Source organism: Sceloporus undulatus, chromosome 1 (genome assembly GCF_019175285.1).
Source record: "Sceloporus undulatus isolate JIND9_A2432 ecotype Alabama chromosome 1, SceUnd_v1.1, whole genome shotgun sequence".
Taxonomy (NCBI): Eukaryota; Metazoa; Chordata; class Lepidosauria; order Squamata; family Phrynosomatidae; genus Sceloporus; species Sceloporus undulatus.
In genome coordinates, this window is record NC_056522.1 from 355376959 (window position 1) to 355398977 (window position 22019).

Here is a 22019-nt window from a genome sequence, read left to right on the forward strand (position 1 = left end):
CTTTCCCAGTAGCTCTACACGCAATTCTTTTTTTTTTTTAAAGAAAAATCCACAGGCTGTCAGCTAAGCCCAGCTTCTTCTACACATGTTCTTTCTTTTAATTTTCCTGGCTCAGCACGACCTATTTTTAGCTGTGTGAATATAGCATTCCATCAGACCCACACTTTAGATATGTTTTACACACAGCTGCCTTTTCCTTTCTGAGAAATACAGCGACAGTAACAGTCAAAGTTATCTGCCCTTCCCCTTGCCCACAATGCAGCATGAGTTGCCAATCACACTCTTCCCATTTATCATTGCTTAGTGTATTAATGTATTATTGTATATTATTGTTATTTACAATAACAACCAAAATCCACAAAACAATGATATCTTTCTTGGGCCAACCAAACTGTATAAAATACATGAGGCAAGTTTTCAAAGCTCCACTGCCTTCTTCATCAGGCAACGGTTTAAAAATCAAACAGGAGAAAAAGAAAAAAAATAATGGTATTGGAGCCATAGGTCTACATTTTGTTAAGATGTTGTTATAGTTGTTCTCAGTTAACCTGGTATGTAGGGATATGCATGTAGGCAGAGGCCATTCCTCTTTTTTTGGCAAGAGGGGTCTGGCAGATATAGAGGCGTAAACCCGAGGAACTAAAATTTAAACTCTGTGTCCATGGGCAAGTCACATGCTCTCACCCTCAGGAAAAGGCAATGGCAAACTTCTGAAATTTTGAAAGGAAAAAAACCAAGTCAAAAACCATGATAGAGTTGTCATAAGTCAGAAACGACTTGAAGGCACACAACAACACAAAAAGAAACCTCCCTTCAGATCCAGTTTGTCTTTGTCCTGTGAGGCTACCTGGTCCCTTTTTTGGTAGCAAACACTCAATTTCTCAAGAAGTCTCTGTGTTATTGCATTTGGTAAGCCTTTAGATGCCGTTTAGGTAAAACATGCCAAATAGTCCCAATTTATCAGATGTTTTATCTTTGTTGTAGGAAAAAACTTCAAAGAGTTAAGTCGCAATCCCTTGGCTCCCTCTTTAGGATTCCCATGTTAATGTGGTATCTTCACATTTGTAACAACACCATTAGCATCTCAAACAGAATTGGCACAGCCCAAAAGCTACAAAGAAACATACCCAACCCAAAGGCTAACATATTTCAACTAAATACTGACTTAATTGAAATATTCACCCTGAGCAATCTGTCTTAGTACTACTGAAACTGGCTAAGTAACAAGACCAAGACAAACCTGTTGGACCACAGACTTGAACTGGATTCTTCACACACCCCTACCTTGGATTCATGCCCCCTCTGCAAATGCTGGGAACAAACGTTTAATGATATTGACATTACTACAGCTGGTCTATGCCTAGGCATTCTGACACTTTCATTGTCAATATTTGCAAAACAATCCTGAAGACGTCATGAAAGATCTGTGTATTTGGGTAAGTATTTTATACTGATTTTGTCATATTATGCAAGCAAAGAGGTGACCTTCCTAAGATCTGCTCAGTAGTTAGACACAAAGCGATTTGAATTGCCCACCATTTGCTGTATGTACTTCACATGGGAAGCATACCTGTTTGTAGGGGTTAAAAATATTTTAGCTAGTCTGGTACCATACTTTCCCATTTAAAGTGGTTTGAAATTTGGGTAAATATTTGTCCTTGCCATAGCTTCCCCATCTCACTTAATCTCAAGCTATCCTGCCAAAGTTTTGTGAGCTCGTGGTGGATTCATTCTTATATTTACATATGAAATCCTTTGCATTCTATCTTGCAGTCCTAAAATGGTAGTTTTCCCTGGGAGCTCACAACTACTAAAATATAATTATCATTATTTCCCCAAATTAATTAATTATTAATTAATTATTGGCATGTCTCTATGTTCTCCTGTCCCTTATACTGGGTCAACCCAAAGAATGAGAGAGATATCAAAATTAAAACACAGTAAAAGGTTCATAGAAATGTCTTAACAGTCTGTCTGAAAGACATTAATGAAGCAGACAAAGTAACCTTCCTTTCTCAAGAGTAAAATGTAGAGTGCCAACACCAAAAAAGGGCTCTACATTGAAAGCACATTCCTACAAATTTCTTCATTCCACAAAGAACCACATCTTCTAAATTACTTTTCTTGACAGTTATAAAACCAATTTGATGGTGACAAGTAGAACAAAATGAGGTGTTCATTTGATTGATTAGCATTCTTTTCATATGCAAATTGGCTTGTTTGTAAATATCACAGAACTCTGTTAAACACTGAAAATATCAGAATGAAATTTTATACATACATTGAGGGCACAATTCCACACTTCAGGTTCCACTTCCTGATTGAGTCCCTATGGAAGGAAAACACAAGACATTAAAATATTAGCTTCTTTAACTACAGAAACATCAGCTTTAAAATTACCTTTCAATTTTGGAACATGTTCTACAATTTTAATGTGAACCCCAAGTTCAACTGTGTGCCATGTCACCCCAAATTTTGCAGAGGAAGACAGGAAAAAATGTAAAAAACCAACAGATAATCCCATTTGCCTTGACTAAAATCCAAAAACTCAATTCTTATGCAAATATAAAAACTTGAGGAGAGAAAGACATCTTAGGAAAAAGAAATTTATGCACATCAGAGACAATGATTTCCACAGTACCAGAATGTTACAAGCATTCCTTGTGGAAACTATTGTGGTTCCAGATTCAATAGATATATTGAAACCTTCAAAGGGTAGCTGAGTGCATGGAGTACACATTGCATACATCACACTCATTTTTAAAGCAGAAGGAAAAATGTGACAGAAAGTGCAATACAGAAGGTGAAATGTGGCAGAAAGTGTAAAACTTTGAAGGCCGCAGTTCAGTTCAGAAAACCCAACCATTGTTAAGGAATTTCCCTGTAGCTTATGTCATAATATCTAAACTGACAAACTGCATCTTTATAAATGCTAACAAACTCCAATTAGAAACCATAGTCTGAAGTTAATGTTCAAAATGGTTCTGTGAAACATCTGAGCTGACAAGCCACAGTTATTGCTGCCGGGGAGGGGAAGGTAATTTATGCCAGTTTTCCCCCTTCCTTGAAGTCTGAAAATCTACTTTGGGGGATGGAGACAATTTCTGGAACGATGTGTGATGTGGTATGAGAGGCTATTTTTCAACAAGGAATTCCTGTGCTGAACTGTAATATCTTTTGTAAATGGAAAGACTCTTTCCATTTGTGAAAGGATAGCTCAAGAGTTTCATTCATAATTTCCTGTTTTTCTGATCTTCCCCTCTTTAGTTCATTCTATCATGTATTTTATAATTTAAACATAGTGTATCGATGTTGTGCATTGTTTTATATTCTGTACTTTATTCCTTTTATATACCCATTTGAAATCTTGAGAAAGAAGCACTTTATAAATATTCATAAATAAATACATGTTTGGCAGCTCAATCCATCCCCTTATTCTTTTTAAAATAATAATATGACATCTGAAAACATTCACCACACCTTTCCTTAGATAAACAGTGAAACCAAATATTTGTTCTGTTCAGGCTCCTAAATTGCTTTAACATGTTTCAGATTATCCCATCTGACTTGACTAAAATCCAAAAACTCAGTTCTTATGCAAATATAAAAACTTGAGGAGAGAAAGACATCTTAGGAAACAGACATATCTGCTGATCAGAAACAATGAATTCACCAGTACCAGAATGTTACAAGCATGCCTTGTGGAAACTATTGTGGTTCCAGATTTACTTGCAGCTGAAAAATGTAACCAAAATAGACTGGTCTACATTAAATCCTACATATGGTCAATTTCACAGAAGCATATGTGATCCAAGCGATTGTCCAGGGGTCATTTTCACAATTGTTAAACATTACACTGGATAAAGACACTTGAAATCAGAGCCAAGATACAAGTTTTCCTGAAACTCATGAATGAACTAAAAGGTAGCATGTGAAATGGGAGTAATAAAACAAACAAAAGGGACAGTTTCTGTTACTCATGGGACTCGCCAGGTATGCTGACATATTTAAGTTTATAAAAGAAAAGAAAAATAATTTTATAAAAAATCCTGGCATCCTGGCAAGGACTTATGAACTTCAAGGAAGTATGGAATGTGAAGGAGAAGTGTCAGGAAAGAAGAAAAGGGAACTGGTTTGCCCAGTAGTGGTTGCTGATACCTTCCATGTCAGTGGAGAAGTGAATCCACTCTGGGTTTTAGGCCAAAATTTTAAAGGAGCTGTCCAAGGTGCAGAAGCAAAACCCCTACAGGAGGAAGGTGAGATATGCAGCAACAATTGGCGGCAGGCTCTGTTAGTTTATCGTAACAGAATCATCGAAGTGTTTATGGTGGAACAACTTGGAAAGTTTCTGAGCAGCCACCTGGTTTCAATCTGCAAACTGGTGATTTAGCCTGGAGAGTGATAGAATTATCAAATCATAGAAAAGGAAGAGACATCAAGCACCATCCAGTACAACCCCCTGCCATGCAGGAATACACAATTAAAGGACCCATGACATATGGCCATCCAGCCTCTGTTTAAAAACCTCCAAGGAAGGAGACTCCACCACACACTGAGGGAGTGTGTTGCACTATCAAGCAGCTCTTACTACCAGGATGTTCTTCCTAATGTTTAGGAAGAAACATTGACATCCTTTCAAATATTTAAACAGGACAATCATGTTGCCCCTTAACCTTCTCTTCCCCAGATGAATTATGCCCATCTCCCTAAGTTGCTCTTTGTAGGGCATGGTTTCCAGAACATCACCATTTTGGTTACCCTCGACATGCTCCAGTTTGTTAACATCCTCCTTAAATTGTGAAGCCCAGTACTGGATACAGCATTCCGGGTGAGGTCTGACCAAAGCGGAATAGAGTAGTACTATTTCATCCTTTGTTCTAGACACTACACTCCTATTGATATAGCCTACGACCATATTGGTTTTTATAGCTGCTGCATCACACTGTTGACTCATGTTCAGTTTATGGTCTACTAAGACTTCTAGACCCCTTTCATCTGCACTTAAGTGAGGTTGTCAGGAGTTCCACAACTGCATATTGCACTGTAGATTCTTTACTGAATAGCAGGTGACCCAAGGTACTATTCTACGCTAAAATTCTATCACTCCAAGATCAATGAATCATGTCAGCCTCTTACTGCAGTCTGAAGTGATAAGGTATACAGTGCATCTGCAGCTTATGAGAACTATGAGTAGCAATCTTCTGGGCACATACAAATGGTATACTAATTTGAATTGCAATTAATTTTAATATTACTTTTCTAAATTCACAGAGAAATTCAGCACTGAATATTTCATTAATTGCTTATATGTATTGCATATGTGAACATTACCACTACTGCTTCTACAGAGCATGCTTCTATAATACTGCCTCTCTCCCACTAGCTAGCTTTGATGGAACTTAAAAATGATGTAATCAACGTGGGACAGCCTTACCCTTGGCTAAGATATATTATGAACAACTTCTTTAACTATAAAGAGCTAAGGTAACTACTGTATACATTTCCTTCCCTCCTCTTTCCTTACAATGTATCTGTATGAATATGCCTTCAACTCACATGTCAACTTAAGGTGACCCCATTAAATTTGTACTAGGCAAGGAACACTTAGAGGTGGTTTTGCCAGTTCCTTCCTCTGGAATATACCACTTGGTATTCAGTTTTTAAAAACCTGACAGGTGACAATTTTTTACTGAGTGACCAATACGATGCATTGTAGAAACTATTCTAAGCTAGGCTTGATGCTAGTAGTTTCAGATCACGTAACCATGCAATGCAAGTATACATGATATGGGTAATTAAAGTAGGTTTGGGCATTTTTATTCTCATGACGGCACAGGGGGATGGGTCAGGCTGAAAGACTGACTGGTGACTGGAGTGACTGGTCCAGAAACATGCAAGTGGTTTTATGGCTCAAGGAGGACATCGTTGCCTGATGAAGAAGCCATTGAAGCTTTGAAAGCATGTAAGAGCCAGTGTGGGGTAGTGGTCTGAGATTAGGACTATGACTTTGGAGACCAAGATTCTATTCCCAGCTTGGCCATGAAACCACTAGGTGACCTTGGACAAGTCACATGCTTTCAACCTCAGGGGAAGCCAAAGGCAAATCTCCTCTGAACAAACCTTGCCTTGCCTTAAGGTCTTCATAAGTCGGAAATGACATGAGGGCACACAACACACACACAATGTACATTATGCTTTGGAGTTATCATATACTAGCTAACGTCAGTTCAGAAACACAAGCCTCAACAAAGTCAGAAAACTTTATTCAGAAAACTCAGTGTTTTCTCAACGTTGTCAGGACTGAAGCATTTTTGGTGACACAGTATATTAAAAGTGCACAGCAATACCAGGTGTTCTCATGGGACTGACCTTGATAGTTCACAGCTTGTTTTTCCTCCCCACATTATGTGATGCCATGAATGAAAAACAACCATTCCACCCAGCACCACCAGTTATGTATCACACCCCATTATCCAGCATTACAAAGCATAAACAAAATATGTGGCTGGCATGCATGGCCAGACCTGACAGCAGCTGGCCCAAGAAGGGTATTAGTGCTCATGGATTTGGGATATTCTGTCACAGGATGCATCTCCACTTGGAAATGATGGAGTTCAACACTGCTTTAACTGCCATGAGTCACTGCTATGGAATTATGGGATTTGTAGTTTCGCAAGAGATGTAGCCTTCTTTGTCAAAGAGCTCAGGTGTCACAACAAACTACAAATCCCAGGATTCCACAGGATGGAGCCACAGCACTGAAAGCAGTGTTAAACTGCATTATTTTTGCAGTGCAGATGCAATTACTAGCTGCTACTCCACATTAACTCTCTGTTTAAATGTGCATGCTCTTATCTTTTCCATGCAACTATTTTCAGGCTCATGCACAGGAACAGTCTACAGATCAGTTCACTCTTCAGCATTCTCCCTGTCCTCAGACTGCATTTGTCTGTTCATGAAAAGTTTAAAGTGACTGCTGCTTGCACATTCATTTTGCAAATCTTTTAGAACAGATCACCTTCAAAAGAAGTAGAACTTAGCTGGGTAAAGCCTAATTATTTCTGAAATAAAAAATTAATCAGGAAACTTACTGGATGGAAATGTATGATTAAAGAGGAAACAAGCATAATACCACCAAAGGCATGGTGGTAACTATTTTAATGCATTCCTGTTTCTGTCACAAGGGCACTTATTAAAGAACACTATCTGATCAAAATTTCCTCCAGGCATTAACATTCTGGAACGATCTCAAAGCTACATGCACCAGGATAATTAAAGTTTTGCTCCCACACAATCCAGCCATTCAAGTCCTGTTCATAAGTGGATCAGCCCCTGAATGTTTAATGTTACAAAAGAACACTAATGAAAATACAAAACAAAAAACCACCACCACCAAACACCAGTTGTGTCAAGGCTTGCCTGATCTGGGGAGATCACCCACGCTTTAGGACCAAACGATAGCTTCACATTCATCCAGCTTCTTCAGCAAATAAATCGAGATTTACAAGGTTCAGATTGTGTAGATGCCTTTTGAGCTCTAAAATGCATTTTGGGGAATGGAGGAGAATGGGTGGTTTTTCATCTGACTCATTTTTGCCTGGATTTCTGCATTTTTCCACAAATTAGTCACCCACCCTCTCACTATGCATTTATATATGCCAGGCCTAGTGGGTCAGAGGCACAGTAAACATCTGCTTTCAATCTCACAGCCCATGTCTTCCTCAATCCATTGGTACATTCAGTTCTGTAAGGAGGCTGGAAGGCCAGAGTTTCTGTGTTCCGTCCCTATCCAACCCATGTATATGTGTTGCCAGCAGTATTTCTGCCAAAGGAAGCAGAGCTCCTGTTCCGCATTCTGGCACAGGATGGCCGGCCAGCAATTTGTACATGCACACTTTCACAATATGAAAAACCAGTGTAGTAGAAAAAGCAGGGCTGCAAACCTGGAGGCAAAATGAATGCATTGCTCCCTCAAATAAGAATTTTGCTCCCCTGATGAAATTTCTAGCACTGCAGTTACTTAAAACTTCAGCTGAGCATTCAGAAATACAGTTTAGGTATCCAAAGAAAAGTGGCAGGCAAAGAATGCAAACACAGCAAATATGAGAAGTCTAGGCTTGAACAATGTATTTTTATCTGCTATGCTACAGGTTTGGGGACCAAAGGAACATTTCAATGGGAGGAGCTAGAATTCTTTTTTCTTCTTTTTTTTTTGCGGTGGGTTCAAGGACCTCACCCCCACCCCATAGCTACACTGCTGGGTACAGTGGTATAATGGTTTGAATGCTGGAATCCCCATTTAGGTTTAATCTGCACTACAGAAATAATGCAAACGACAAACCCGGAATTCCATAGCATTGAGCCATGGCAATTAAAGAGATATCAAATAGCACTATGTCTGCAGTGCAGATTAGACCCAAGTCATGGAAATCCACTGGGTGACCATGGGCAACTGACACTCTTTCATATTCAGAGGAAGACGAAGGCAGCATCCCTATGAATAAAGGTTTCCAGGAAAACCCAATGATAGGCTCACCTAACTCAGCATTAACTTGAAGGCATATAGCAACAACAAACACTTGAAGGACCTTTCATAATTTTAGCAATACAGTCCGTCCTTGCCTTACGCGGGGGATCCGTTCCAGATCCCTCCGCGTAAGGCGAATTCCGCCTATGCTCGAGCCCCATTGGAAACAATGGGGCTCGTGCGCGGCGGCGCGGTGGCACGGGCGCACGTGGGGTGCAACGGGTGCGCGCGCCCATTCAATTGAATGGGACGCGCTGCCCCTTCCGCCCTGCGCGCGCCCCGCAGCTTGAGCGCGTATGCTCAAGGCCGCGTATGGCGCGCCCGCGTATGGCGCGGGCGCACTGTACAGTATGTTCAATGTCTGTGGGATAGGATCTCAAAGGGGTTCTCTGCCTTCCCCCAGCCTCCCCACACAGATACCAGAAACTCAGTTTCACATGCAGGGATAGGCATACCCAAGTTAATAAAGGCTGCATTTGCACTGCAGAAATAATGCAGCTTGACATCACCTTCACTGACATGGCTCAATACTATTGAATTTTGGAATCTGTAGTTTGTTGTAGACTTCTTTGACAGAGAAGACTAAATAGTGCACAAAACTAGAAAACCCAGAATTCCATAGCATTGACCTATGGCAGTTGAAGTGCTGTCAAACTGTTATTATTTCTGCAGTGCAGATGTAGCCAAAGCCTCTGATAAAGAAGCTCCCCAGCACCCATTCCTTTTCTTCCTTGCCCTCCATCTAGCTGGAAGATGTTTTTAATAGCAGTATCAGGATGGTGAATGAGGGCTGTTGTGGCTGAAACAATAAATCATTTTGTGACAGTTTAAAGATGTTAATGGTTTATTTGCCACAAGCTTTCATGGATGATGCCAAATGTACAGTAATGTGTTATCCTTGGTGCCACAAGATTTTTTTTGTTTTGTTGTTTTGCATTTGTTGTTTATTAACATTTGTTAAAATATACATACAGTCGGTCCTTCTTATACATGGATTTTTTTACACAGGATTCAAGCATCCACGGTTTGAAAATGTTTTTTTAAAAAAGTATACATTTCAAATATCAAACCTTGATTTTCCATTTTTTTAATAGGGGACACCATTTTGCTATGTCATTATATTTAATGGGACTTGAGCATACACGGATTTTGTTATCCATGAGGAACCTTGGAACCAAACCCCAGTATATAATAAGGGTCCACTGTATATCCTGTCCCACATCATAAGATCTTTTGATCGTTTATAATAAAAACCATAGCAAATGAAAATATAACTACAGTCACCCCTCCATTTTCACGGAGGATCCGTTCCGGACATCCCACACCCCCGTGAAAATGGAAATTTGCCTACAGTATATTCAAGCCCCAATGGCTTGAATGGCAGCCCATGCCTCATTTTGTCTCCCTCCATTTACTACCTGTGAACGGGCGAGGGATGTGGACTATAAGTTCATGAAACCAGAGGGCGACTGTATATCACTTAACTGATGTGTGTTTTAACTAATGTCTTTTTAACTGATGTTTGTTAATTTTTTGTTGTTCCCTGTCATGATCCATGGGGAGAGACAGGAAATAAATATTATTATTGCTGTTATTGTTATTATAGATACCAATTTAAAATTGATAACAATAAAAACAATGGAAATATTTAAAACATATTAAACAATTGAACAATTTAAAGAGTTTAAAGGTGTGTGTGTGTGAAATCATTAGGATGAAATCTTTAGAATCCAAAGACTTTAATAAAAAGCTAGATTTTATCATGGTGGTGGACTTAAACTAACTGATACCAAACAGGCCCCTAAGAAGAAGATATTCCAAAATGGGGTGCCAGTGTGCCACAATGCCCTCTCCTAAACCCTCACACAATGTATAACTCCTACTGTTGGGACACAGAGGAAGGATCCTCCCCCACATCTCAGTTCTTGGCTAGATATATAGAGATAGTCTCTTTCTCCAGAGCTTACCTTTAAAACACTTGGAAACCTATTATTTAGCGCTCTCTGTTGCTAACACTATCAACTAGTTCCTGTTCCTCCAGCATCTGCCACTTGTAATAATTTCAAACATTAATCCTCCACACAAATTAACCAGTTTGTTGGATGATGACCTGAACTCCACATAGAGTTTCTTGGGGATTACTGCTATTTAAATCTAAGCTACCTTTTCGACAGAAGTATCCTGCTGTGCACTGGCCTTTTGTTTCACAAAGATTACAGGCTTGAAGTCAGGCAGCCGCCTGCCCTTTCCTTCTGCCATTAATAGAGTCCTGTCAGATTATCAAGAAAGTTTGTGTTTTCTGTTTTAACTGTGCCCTCTTCCTCTAATGTATGAAACTGATAGGTCATTGTTTCTTAGTCAAGCTTCCTGTTTTAATACTGTGATGGTCTGAGCTAGCATGACTGAAATGAAAATTGGAGAACGTATGACCAAGCAACATCAGGGTGTAGTCAACATGAAAAAGGTTAAATAACATCCATAAAACAGTGATAGCTTTATTGGGCCGAACAAAATGCATAAAATACATGTTGCAAGCTTTTGAAACTTCACCAGCTTCTTCATTAGGCAAAGGAGTTAAAAATCATTATTGTTGTTTACTGCCCTGGAGTCATTGTCAACTCATGGCAACCCTATGGATGAGACATCTCCAAAAAGCCCTGTCATGTCTGATCAGGTCCTGCAGATTGAGACTATCCATCTGGCATGTGGTCTTCCCTCTCTTTCTATTGCCTTCCACCTTTCTAGCATCATTGCCTTTTCTAATGATTCATTTCTTCTCATGATGTAGCCAAAGTACAACAGTCTCGATTTAGGAGCTTATCTAATGAACTTTAAAACCAGCTCAAGCCTCCTGGGCTGCACTTGGGATGCAGGAGGCACGGATTATCGCCTGCTCAACTGCCACCTAATCACCAGCCGCCATCAGCCTGGGTCCAAGCCGGGTCCCAGCCACACTCCACCAGCACTTTTTTTGAAATCAGAAGCTTTCTGGCTTCTAAAAAGTGCTGGCGGAGCGTGGTTGGGACCTGGGCTGATGGCAGCTGGCAATTAAGTGGTGATTTAGCATGCGATAATCCCTGCCTCCATCCTGTGTCCCGCTGCAGCCCAGGAGGCTTGAGTTGGTTTTAAAGTTCATGCGATAAGCTCCTTAGTCATAGAAAATTCAGACTTGATCTGTTTTAAAACTCATTTGTTTGTCTTCTTGGCCATCCATGATATTCTCAGTACTTTTCTCCATCTTAAATCCCTACTGATTTGAATGTAAACTACTTTTGTACTTTGAACTCATTTTGCAACAACCAATATACACTGAGGAGAAAGGAAGAAAGTGGGAGGAGGATAGAGATACTTGGACATTTTAAAAACAGCTTGAAACTGGGACAACAGAAGTTTCACTGGAACTATTCCTGCCAAATCCAAACAGTTGAAGAGTATGACATCAGTTTTAGGTGGACATTTGATATGATTGTCAGTTAGATTTGGACAAGGAAGAAACCTTGAAGATACATACAAGTAGGGTTGCCATAAGTCAGGGCCTCCAAACCGGGACAAATGTAGGACAAATGTAGGGCCACATTTTCAAATGTAGGACACGATTTTTTAAAAAATGGACGACACATGAAAAATTTGATAATTTTAAAAAAATGTTAATATAAATGCATGTTTCTTCGGCTGCTCAAAATGAAGGACATTTTGGCATTATTCCTAGACAGATGGCAGAAATGTACTTTTCTTTCTGGCCAAATACCCCCCCGCCCAATTCTACAACTACACGTCCCACTTCCAAGCAGGCATAGGATTTGAAAGACCACAGGCACCCCCTTTTGCCACTGCAAACTACAAGTCCCACTCCCAAGCAGGCATGGGATTTGAAAGACCACAGGCACCCCCTTTTGCCACTGCAAACTACATGTCCCACTCCCAAGCAGGCATAGGATTTGAAAGACCATAGGCACCCCCTTTTGCCACTACAAACTACATTTCCCACTCCCAAGCCTTCTTAGCAGTTTCCCCCTTCCTCCTTTTCCTTGCCTCCTCCAACCCCCCCAAAACCCCTCACCCCCTCTTTTTCCCCAGGTATGTCTCAACTTAGGGGGGATTTATGGGTCAGATCCCTTGCAAAGTCTTTTTTCTTTTGTAATGGGGGCAAAGCCTTGAGAAGCCCTGGACCCCTGAGAAGAAGAAGAGGGAGGCTTAGAGAGAGGGGGGTAAATAAGAGGACTAGAGGCAGGGTTGCCATAAGTCAGAAAGGAGTTGGGCACACAACAACAACAATAACAGCAACAGCAGAGGAGGAAGGGGGAGGAGGAGAAAAAAAGGGGAAGGAGAAAGAAGAAAAGGAGGAGAAAGAAGAAGAATAGGAACAAAGAGAAAAAGAAGATGAGGAGAAGAAGAAAGGAAGAAAAAGGAGAGGAGGAAGAGGAGGGGAAGAAGAGGAGGAAAAATGGAATAACAAGAAGAGAAGGAGTGGAAAGAGAAAGAGAAAGAGGGGAAGAACTAAAAGCAGCTTGACTGAGTGCAAAGCCCTCCCTGCTTGGAGTTGGAGCATGCCCCACCCCCTGCTATCTCCAGCCACTGCTGCTGCTCCAGACATGCTGCTCAGCACTGTAGGAAAGGGAGGCAGCAGCCCTGGGAGCCCTGAGTCGGGCAGCCACCCGGGAATGGGGGGAGGGCGGGGTGGGACCGGGCATGCCCCCAGGAGGCAGGAAAGTCCCGCCCACTGCCGTGAAATGGCAACCCTACACACAAGTAACAAATACTGTGCTACTTTCCTGCATTCTGGAGAGGTCTCGGGATGGTACAATGTGGTGGTGCTGTCTCATCCTACTAAAGTAGATCCATTGAATCAAGGTGAACTTGGTAAATCAGTGTTTACATACATTTCATCAACTGAATGGGTTTTCTCTGTTTTGGACTAGCAAATGGATTTAGGCCACAATCCATATTTATGCAATTATTACTAACTGAACAGGGAGAGTAATTCTGCATAGAGATGAGGACTTAGTAGAAGTTGCACATAAATCCCTTGGATCTTCCTGGATTTGTTGAAGAATCATGCATTTCCTGGGAAGAAAACTTAGGGGGAATACAGATGGGCAGAAAGGGGTGGTGAGATATAAATTCCAAACAGCAAACCTTGATTTTGTCATTTTATACAAGGGACATGAATTTACTGTGCCATTGTATTTTACGGGACTTGAATATCCACGGATTTTGGTACCCATGGGAGGTCCTGGAACCAAACCCCAGCAGATACCAAGCCCCCACTGTATTCTGGTCCACTATTCCATACATGGGCCTTATCTCATGTTGCCCTTAATGGGCTTGTTTGGATGATGGCAACCTACAACTCTTCCCATGAGACATTTTGAGACAAGGATTGGAGTCAGTTATTAAGCAAAGAGAAGAGCTTGTACTGTAAACTCAGCCCAGCTCTGTCTGAATGGAATTATATAATGCAATTCAGTTAGTGACTGCTGGATAATACTTAAGGGTACACCTATGTGCATTCTTGGAATCATATGCTATTTCTGTTATTTATTAGGCTTTGAGACAAGTGAACAGGTTCTTTCTTGCTTGTCCATAGGAGGAAAATATTATTGGGAACCTGCTTCTTGTATTGAGTCAGATCACTAGTCTATCATGCCAGTGCTGTTGACACTAAATAACACCAGCTATCCAAGGCTCCAGGCAGAAAGAACTTTTTCCCAGCCCCATGTGGAGAGGTGTTATAACTCCAGACTTCAGCTTTTCTTGCTGTTGACACATGTCCTTGTGCAAAGAATAACATCCCTGACTTGTGTCAGTTTTGACCTCCAGCTAATGAGAAAATGTCTCTGGATGAACATTTTCTGGGTCAAGCTCCTTAAAATGGCCCTTCCCAAACTGTTTTACAGTGCAATTCCATTCACACTTATCCATGAATTTTACTTCAATGGAATACGTACTGTGGGCTTTTCTCCCAAGTAAATGTGCATGTGATGACAGCCTCAGTTGTTGCACTACTACTAGGTTGTTGGCTTTTTTTACTTGGAAACTGTATGGACACTATTTCCCATGTTTTTAAATATAAGTTCCTCTAGATGTTTTGGAATGAAGTGCAATGTGAAGATCTTATAAAAAGAGTGGAACCTGTGTGACCCTCCAGTTGCTGTTGAATTACAACTCCCATTATCCCTCACCATTGGCTCTGTGGACTAGGACTGCTGGGACTTGCAGTCCAACAGTATCTGAAGTTCTATCCTCGCCTTACAACAGGTCTGTAGGGAAGACCAAGATTAGTAGATCTATATTTTATAGCTAAAATCTGAGAATCCATGGTTTATAAGAAGAGAGATGTACTGCTTTAAATCTTTCTTGGCCTACTTTTGTTTCATCTCTGGAGGCTGGTGGTTTCCACTGGGTTTAGACCAAACTTTAAATACGTTATCCAAAATGCTGAACCTTATTCCCCTAGATAGGTTTAGCACCTTGGACAGTTCCTTCAAAATTTGGACTCAAACTCAGAGCAGAGTCACATCACCACTTATATGAAAGCCACCAGCTGTGACTTAAGCGACATCCAGATCTGGTAGGATTAAGGATGGTGCTGAGCCATTTCAGAGCAGCAATATCATCCCAGCTGCCCTACCATAAGAATTTCCTCTAAGCAGTCTCTTTGAATCATAGATTTATCCCTGCTGCTCATCTCTTAGATTAAATTGGGATTTAGTACTCTATGGAAAACAAGTCTCCTGGAGAGAGAGAGTTCTGGTACCAGTTACGGGATGCTGCCTAAGGGTTACAGACATTTAGAATGCATATATCTTCACAGTTATTCAGGTGGCTGTCACCATCACCAGTGTCTGATGGGCACTGATTGGTATACACTACAACAAAGGCAGATTTAAAGAAGGATTTGTTTAAAAGAGGATCCCGTGGCTCTGAAGAATGTAATGAAGGATTGAGTTTTCCAAAAGCATTGCTCCAGAAAGCATAGAGACTGTGGAAAATCATGGATTTTGTAGCATTGGCAGCTGTTCATTATTTTCAAGTGACGCAACCTCCTCACTACAAATTGATGGCCTGCTTGTTGTGAGTTTGGCCTCCACCACTAGGCAAGTGGGTTTTGGAGTCCTTGATCTAATTTGTATTTCAAAAATAATGCATTTTGACACCATTTTAACTGCCATGGCTCAATGCTACCAACATCGAATTCTGGGAATTGTAGTTTTGTGAACTATTTAGCCTTCTCTGTCAGACAGCTCTGGTGCCACAACAAACTACAAATCCCAGGCTTCTATGACATGGAGCCATGGAAGTTAAAGACATGTCAAACTGCATCATTTCTTCAGTGCAGATCAGACTGTCCAGGGGCATAAAAGGGCTGTAGTGCATTTAATGACTTTGTTAGATACTTTTTTGCTTTAGCTGGGTAGTTTGAGGCTACGAACAGATACGAAAGCTGAAAAGGAAATGGGGGAGTGAGCCTCCTCTTTCAGCAACTTCCTCATAAAGTTCTCATAGCTATGGGAGGGGGAAATAGGTCATACTTGTGCATTTTACTTTTCTTTGTGTCTGCACTGTATAATCTTTGAGAATTGGCTTTCCAGTGGCCTCACCCTGGTGGTTGCATGCCTAAGTAGAATTAGTTTAGGGGTCCACTTTTGCCACTGGCTGTGAGAGGATGGCGAAACCCATCAGCAAAGGGCCTGGAATGCTTCGCTGATGCATGTTATGTGTTGCATCATTCGTCACTGAAAGAGCTTATCACAATGCAAAAAAGTGTGTTGATGTTCTGCACCAAACAAAGTCTTAGGGAGGACTGGAGCTACATATATTTCTAGTACAGAACATCCCTTATTCCCCATCCCACAGAGAATGAATTATGTTCCTTATGGGATTCCAGCCATGTCACTTTCTTCTCAAAATTCAGTGAGCTAGAAAATCCATCTCATAAACCACGTTTCTGCTTATTTTAAATAAAAGTTTATTGAAACAAGCCAAAAATCAAAAATGTATTTATCCATCCTGGTTTCTTAAATAAACCAGAGTTTAAACTAATTACAATTTCAAATTCATTAAAAACTTTCTTGCAATGGGAAGAAAACTGCTAAAATTGTTCACTGCTTCCTTAGAGAAGAAACCTAGGGGCTGTACAGGTGGGCAAAAAATGTCAGAGTCTGGGTGGAATGCGTGTGTAGAGACCACCTGCCATCCACCTGAACTCTGCCCCAAAGCAGCATCACATCGCCTGCCTGACCAGACACTTCTGCGGCACAGTGTTTATACACGGTGCACCCAAGAAACGTGGAAGAGCTATCGCCGTCGCCACAGCAAGTGTGGCTTTTTTACGCCCTCAAAAGGACCGGCATTTTGCTGCTTCTTTTGGGGCTGGAAAAATGCCAGACCAGGGCTGCAGCAATCTCCACAGCCTCGATCTGGTGAGCAAAAAGACAGCACAGAACCACTCATTTTGGGCTGTCTGTTTTCGGCCATAGTGAAGAATTACATCTGTAGGCCAAAATAATAAGTAAATTTCAAAATGCAAATGGATAGAATGCACACAGTAGAGAAAAATACCATGCAACAACAGCTCAAGTAAGTGAAAACAGTTTCAGAAATTAGGTGACATTGCATGAATAAATGCGCAAATTAGAGAAAATGCATTAAAACTGAACTTCAATGCTGGATAAAAACTCAAAGCCTTGCAATGTGATACAATACAAGAATGGGAAGCAAATGCAAATATTATTCAGGGAAACTCAACAAAACTGAGATAAATTTTCAGTACTCTTACAGAATCTATATATGTCATATTAATATTTCTTTCAAGAAATAATAACATACTATTACCTTTCAGACTTCCCAGATTTTTTTAACCAACTTATGCTACCAAGCACATTATATGGTCTGTTATCTGTGACCCTCTGTCTCTTTCCATGGGAGATCAAAGAAAGGCGAAACATGCACTCTGAGTCTTGGCAGGCCCCAAGGGAAACCTTGTAAGGCAAGACATAGTATGGCATACCCAGTTCTTTTCACATTAACCTGTCACAGATTTGACCCAGAGGATAGTGTGGTATGTTATTTTTCTAAAGGCCATGTTCCTTCTGCCAAAAAGATAGTTAAGCTGTCCGTTAAAATCTGGAAGAAGGCCGACTCCTCTTCACTACAGACACTAATCGGATAGTAACGATTTCCAGTCAACAGCAACCTGATCTGTAGTGAAGACAAGCATCCGGAGGCTGCAAATATCTTTTTGAAAGCTCCTCCGGATTACTTAATACACAAACACCCTTGATTGCTTAGTATATAAAGACATTCTTTTTGTTTAAGGCTACAGCAGTACTTACAAAGTATTGCCTAGGTCTTGGAAGAGCTGAGCCTTCATTCATTTTAGTACAGTAGTTGCAGGTGCTGCGTAATTGTTTGTGCCAACCAATAAAAACATTAATTTTTGTTAACTGATTAATTGGTGAGGCCATTTTATCTTCTCAAGAGCAAATTTAATCACTAGGACTGAACATTAAAGATGCACTTGTTTTTATTTGATTCTTTGAATATAGTGGTCCCTTGTTATCTACTTGGGGTTGGCTCCAGGACCCTCTGTGGATTCCAAAATCTGTGAATGCTCAAGTCCCACTAAATACAATTGGGTAGTAAAATGGTGTCCCTTATATAAAATTATTTTTTTTTTTTAGATTTATCCTTTTTTTTGAAAATTTTCAATCCTTGGATGCTCTAAAAAATCTATGGATAAGGAGGGCTGACTGTATTTTCAAAATCAAGAAAAGATGGAGGAAACTATTTTACAACAAGTTATCTGTATATATTTATACTGGTTGGACTGGATGGCCCTTGTGGTCTCTTCTATGATTCTACACTCTCCTTACAGTCAGGAAAAAAGGCTAAGAGAGGAGAAAACATACCCAATCAGATCTTGGGAATAAATCCAAATGTTATTAAATTCTATTGTACAAGGTGTTGGTTATTACCTTTAAAGCCCTAAATGGCTTGGGTCCAAGCTATCTCAGAGACCGCCTCTTCCCATACAATCCTCCCCGCGCTCTCTGGTCCTCTGGGAGGAACTTGTTGCAGCCTCAAAAATCAAGGCTTGTGGCGACTTCCCGGAGGACTTTTTCTGCTGTCGCCCCCAGGCTCTGGAACGACCTGCTGGACAAGATCCGTCAATTAACATCTTTGGACAGCTTCAAAAAGGCTGTCAAGACGGATCTCTTCAGGCAGGCCTTCCCAGACTAAAATATCACGGCCTCAGGATCTCAGGATCAACCCCTTCCTCAGTAATGTCTCCAAAGCCCCCTTTTCTTTTCTTTAGAACTGAAGTTGCAGTGCTTTTCGGTTGGTATTATTTTGTTTAATTTATTGTTGTTCAAACTAGTTATTGTGGTTTTAATTTAGATATGCAGTTTAATAACTTTTTAAGGGGGGAGGGAAATATATTGTTTTATGCTGTATGTTATTTTAATGTTGTAAACCGCCCAGATTGGTTCACCACAGGGCGGTATATAAATAAAATGTATTATTATTATTATTATTATTATTATTATTATTATTATTATTGACTTTAGAAGGATTACCTTCAGAGTTAATTGACCTTTTGGAAAAGCAAAGCTTTTTTTTTTAAACCAAAAACGTGTGTTCAGTTTTACCAATTGCATTTACATGCTTTGTAGCTTTATGTGCAGAGCATAAACTATTGAGAACTTCTGGGACTCAACAAAGTTATATATTTCATGAAAGTAATGACCTCTGAACTGCCCAAATAAGAAACTGCAATTCTTATTACTAAGAATGACTTATCTTTTGTATATTTTTATGTGATTTTATATTGTGTGTAGATGTTTTTAATTGTTTTGAATTTTACTGAAATTTTAGATGGTTTTTTCCCCCTGGCCACATAATTTTAGTTGTTTTGTCTGTGAGCTGACTTGGGTCCCTCCAGGGAGAAAGGTGGCATATAAATGACATAAATAAATAAATAAATGAAAAAGAATCTCCCATCCATATTTTCCATGAGGAATCAACCCAGCAAGATATGTAAAGGATTCTTGCAACATTCTAAAAAAAAAATAAAAATAAATAAAATCCAGATAAAAATGACATAAAATGGGTTTGATTCTGGGCCAGAAAATTCCTTGTGACTAGGGCTTGGAAAAGTTATTTTGAAACCTGGAAATCATGCTGGATAATACAAAAAATGGGACTGGGGAAGAAACAACAAAGTTTAAAAATCAGTTGTAGACCTGTTATTAGGTTCAATTCCCATGATGGAAACTGCAAGCAAGAAAACATTTTAGGTTACACCTGGAATGATAAAGAATCAAGAGCATTTTTTCCAGCTCTGCTGACAAAACTAACAGGTACTCTGTGGTTTGTCCATTTCCTTAGGCAGAGCACACTTGCTCCTTTGTCAGCTTGGGTCAGAAGCCCTAAGTAACATGGAAATCCCTATATCAGCAAAGATAGAGATAAAATTTTAGTAGGGCACTTGTTTTGTTTGTTTGTTTTACAACACCAGCTGAAACCAAATTATGGCTAATATCTTACTGGTATCATACACATGTGTTAAGTTCCCTTACATATGGGACTGTACAGGGCCATCACTAGAAAAAAGCGGGGGAGTGCAAACTGCATCAGTGACAACGAGGATTGATCTGGTGGAGCAGTTGCTCCCATCCCTCCCAAAATACACAACCCAGTCACCCACCTCTGCCAGCCAGGCTCCTCTGCTGCCCACTGGCTGCAGCCACTAGTGCAGATGGGGTGCTGCTGGGAATCAGCACCATTGCCTCCCCATCAGCAGTGGGGCTATAGGGCTTTGGTCCTTCCAGGTCTGGCACGGCTAATGGGCAAGTGAGAAGAGGCATCACCTCCTTTTCTTGTTCACCCAGAAGTCAGGCCAGACTCAGAATAGGCTGTTGGGAGGTAGTAGCATTGCCCCTCACATTAGCAACCACTGATGGGAGTAGCAGTGGCCTGGTTAGCAGATGGTGTGGCTGGGGTATGTGCCAGCCAGGCAGCCTGGGTGTGTGTGTGTGTGTGACAGCATGAGTTACCACACTAGGGTAACATCAAACCTAGTGATGCCCACAGAGCTGTACCTTTTCAACAGTCATGCAATGGAGATAATCAGTTCATGGATGCATAAGCAGAGTTCCACAAGTGTAACCATTTCACAGGGCCTAAATTCTACTGTTTGTCCTGACCAGAGTAGAGCCATGGAATCAATCAGATTTACCAATGTGCTAACCTGCCATTCAAAAACTGATGCAAAGACCATTCAAAAACTGATTCTACTTCAGTTGGGAATAACCAACAGAATTCCAACCATGCAGTTGTGCATTCTAGGACAGTGCAAAACTATTTGCCCATGCCTTCAGTTAGCATTTTATTTACTGAGATTGCAAAAACAGCAACTGTGAATTCATGCTTGCACAACAGGACAACAAGGAGGCACATCAGCAGAAACTCAATCAGTTGCATAATGTTAACATTCAGGGAAAGGATGGTATAGTATAACTACTATGCAACTATGGCTGCATCTGTACTGCAGAATTAATGCAGCTTGCTGCCACTTTAACTGCCATGGCTCAGTGCTAAGGAGTTCTGGGATTTTCAGAAAGCTCTAGTGCCACATCTCTCAGAGAGCTCTGGTACCACATCTAACTACAAATCACAGGATTCCATAGGATGGATTCCATAGGATGGAATCATGACAGTTAAAATAATGCCAAACTATTAATTCTGAACCATGGCAGCAGCCTATGTGATTTACTCAACATAAGCACAATGTAGGATCTAAGCCTATGAATATTACTTACTAGATGGTAGGGATGTAAATCCTTCACTACTTTATCCTTACATGCAAGATGCATAAATGCTGTAGTTTTCTCCCTTCTGTGAGAGAAAACATTTATTTCCTCTTATTTGAGTGTCCAAAGGGTTTTGGAGAATTTTTCTGCACAGAAAAATATATTTTTTGTGTAAAAAACAAACAAACAAACAAACAAACAAACAAACCAATAATAAGAATAGGAATAAAATTTATTTATATTTCCTGCCTCTCCTTGAAGATTGAGGTGGGATTACAACAGATAAAATAGAACAATACAATTACAAAATGTCAATAAAAGCACACAAAAATAAAACAACAAAAAAACCCAAAACCAAACCAAACCAAAAAACAAAACAAAAACCCTGCCCTCTAAACACATTTTTTACATGAAGGAACACATTTTCTGTGCAGAGGAAACACATTTTTGCACAAAAACGCTATGTGGTTGTCTGTGCAGAAAAATCTTCTAAGGCACTTCAAGACATTCGAATACTGGAAGAAAATTGAGCAAAAGTCTCCCTGCCTTATTAGTCTTCCCAACAGAGTTTCTTAACTGTCAGGAAATTCATTTTTTTAAACCAGGAAATGATTAATAGAGAATATTCTTTCTATCCAACTTGCCCTCTCAACCCTTGCCCATCATGGCTGGCCATC

At 40.3% G+C, this 22019-nt stretch overlaps 1 protein-coding gene across 4 annotated transcripts in view; it reads right to left on the bottom strand.

Moving 5' to 3' along the window:
- SYNE3 (spectrin repeat containing nuclear envelope family member 3) overlaps positions 1-22019 on the bottom strand; it is a 111420-nt gene that overhangs the window by 70121 nt on the left and 19280 nt on the right. For all 4 annotated transcript variants that reach the window (XR_006101585.1, XM_042446730.1, XM_042446729.1 and 1 more), the window contains exon 2: positions 2282-2329. The gene's annotated coding sequence lies outside the window, so the exon portion shown is untranslated. The remainder of the gene's footprint in view (positions 1-2281; positions 2330-22019) is intronic.